The sequence below is a fragment of the Microcebus murinus genome, chromosome X (assembly GCF_040939455.1).
Source record: "Microcebus murinus isolate Inina chromosome X, M.murinus_Inina_mat1.0, whole genome shotgun sequence".
NCBI classification, from domain to species: Eukaryota; Metazoa; Chordata; class Mammalia; order Primates; family Cheirogaleidae; genus Microcebus; species Microcebus murinus.
This window is the reverse complement of record NC_134136.1, coordinates 28,445,760-28,448,480: the sequence shown is the minus strand read 5'-3', so window position 1 is coordinate 28,448,480 and position 2,721 is coordinate 28,445,760. Positions and strand designations below refer to the sequence as shown.

General features: G+C 43.6%; 1 pseudogene; it reads left to right on the top strand.

The window, feature by feature from the left end:
* The first annotated feature begins 484 nt into the window (after positions 1–484).
* Positions 485–1,186, top strand: LOC105856734 (putative glutamine amidotransferase-like class 1 domain-containing protein 3B, mitochondrial; annotated as a pseudogene).
* The last annotated feature ends 1,535 nt before the right edge of the window (positions 1,187–2,721 follow it).

Genomic DNA, 2,721 nt, shown 5'->3' with positions numbered 1-2,721 from the left:
ACAATGTGTATGAATCTTCTAAATATTATGCTTAGTGAAAGAAGCTAGAAACAGAAGGATACATATTGTATAGATCCATTTATATGAAATGTCCAAAAAAAAGCAAATCCACAGAGACACAAAGTAAATTACTTGTTGCTAGGGGCGGGATGAAGGAGTGAATAGGAAGTCACTAATGCTTCCTATGAGCCAGAATGTGCACTAATGAATGTAGCTAGGCATGCACCATCTTAACCAACCTCCCGCCCCAAGAAGTCTACTTGCCACAGTGTGATTAACCCAACAGACAGATCTGTGCAGACTTTATTTCTAGAACTAGGATCTAAGAGACAGTTAGAAGCTATAAACCGAGAATGCATATCCTTTTCAAAGACTAGTGCAGTGGGAAGTTCCTACAGGCTTTCTCCAGGAAAGCCATCAAATCACTGCATGAACAAATCCATGAGGCCTCGGCGATACTGGTGCACCTGAGCCATGGGGGGCCGAGGTCCAGATCTTTGCTCCTGATGTCCCTCAGATGCACGTGATCAACCACACCAAGGGGCAGCCTTCTGAGAGCGAGACCAGGAACGTTCTGACCTAGTCGGCGAGGATACCCAGGGCAAGATCGCAGACCTGGGCACTCTCAGTGCAGGCAACCATGATGCCGCCATCTTTCCCGGAGGCTTTGGAGCTGCCAAAAACCTGAGCACGTTTGCTGTGGACCGGAAAGATTGCCGAGTTAACAGAGACGTCGAGCGTGTCTTGAAGGAGTTCCACGCAGCCGGGAAGCCCATCGACTTGTGCTGTATCGCACCTGTCCTCGCGGCCAAAGTGCTCAGAGGCGTGGGGGTCACCGTGGGCCACGAGCAGAAGGAGGTCAGCAAGTGGCCCTATGCCGGGACCGCTGAGGCCATCAAGGCCTTGGGCGCCAATTACTGTGTTAAGGGAGTGGCCGAAGCTCACGTGGAGCTGAAGAACAAGGTGTTCACGACCCCGGTTTCATGTGCGAGACCGCCCTCCACCACATCCACAATGGCATCAGGGCCATGGTGAAGAAGGTGCTGGAACTCACTGGAAAGTGATGCACACAGCAGGGCCCCGCTCAGGGCTGTGGGCCCAACCCCACCCACCTGGCCTTGAGCTGGAGGCCCGATCTCCATCCAGCTGGGAACATGGCAGGACTTCACTTTTCTACCTAAGCAGGGGGGTGTGGGTACGTGGGGGTGGTCTGAGGCACCGTGCTCAACTCGGCCTCCCCTTCGCGTGTAGGCCCAGGCAGCCGTTGGTTCAGTCTCTGAACCGCAGTGACTGCCTAGCTGCGCGTCTCCTGGAAATCTACGTCCGAGCTGCCTTCCAAGGACAAGAATCATGCAGAGATACGCTGTTCTACAGGCTTAGAGTTGATGATTCAAGTTATTCAGTTTTTGGAAGAAAAAAAAATTTTAATTTACAAGTCTAATCAGGAAACCAGAAATACCAGGTTTCTAGACAAAGGTTGATTATGTATCTGGGGTAAAGTCGTGCTCATTAAAGTGAGGGGCTCTCTGTCGCAGGCAGTCCTTATAGCCACAGAGAACATGCTGCTTCCAGCCAGCACTTCCGGCAGCTGCGTGTTCGGCTTGGAACCGCTGGGGTTCCTAGGTTAGTCGCGGTCCCCTGGGCTCTCAGGAAGAAGGGCGCTGCTGGCGCTTAGCATCTGTAACTGCCCTGCCGGATACCGGCGGCAAAGGTCACAGGCTGTGGAGAAGATGTGTGGAAAGGAAAAATAAACTACATGACAGAAAGGGCACCAACTTCAGGTCACAGCATTAAAAAATAAACAAAAGAATATAGATTACGTTAGCTCAAGTAATATTTTTTCAACTGTTCCACCTTTCCTTCCTTCACAACCTCAACCTGGAGGAACTGGAAGTAGCAAATCAAGTAGTTGAAGAGGTGGAGCAGGATGATTAAGTACAGATCATTCCCTCCCTTTCTCATTAAGTTTCTTAACCAGATTTAAGACACAATTTCTCTGTGTATGAATACAGTTCAAAATTAAATGTGAGATTTAGGTTTTTTATTCAGATTAGACTAGAATTGTTAATGTGTGTGAATAAGACTGTTAAAACATGAAATTCACCAAATAAACTAGGGGCTAATCTAAAAAATTATCCAAGAAAACAGATTTATTGAATGAGTATGAAGAAAAAAATATGAAAAAAATTATCAGATGATTTTACCTCACTTACTTAATCTTATTCAATAAAATGTTCTATTATATTAAATTTTCAAAATTATAAATGAATTATTTTTTTAAAAGGCTATAATATACTAAATCTATTTCCTCCTTTCCAAATTTATTTCGTTTGGGAAATAACACATCTATGGAAAACCTCAGGTTCCTCTGTGGATATTATAAACATTTAGAAGTAGGTTTTGCTGAATAGTTATGATATTGATATGCCCAATATATATAAATTATGTTTTTGGATAAGTTGGTTTTCCTCTTTTTTGTTAAATAAGAAAAACTTTAAAGATACTATTAAATATAAGGCTTTTTAGAGCCAAGATTGAATGTTGTCCATGGAAATCTAATTGTGAAAATTTTATCTGGGTTTATTCTAAATGAAGTGGCAGGATATGGTTTTTTCCTAAAAATTATTGTTTTATTCAGTCTTTTTTTCTTGAGTATTCAATCTTAAAAGAAGAAAATATCATTTACTTTGATTGTGTGGTTAATTTACTTATGAAATCTTC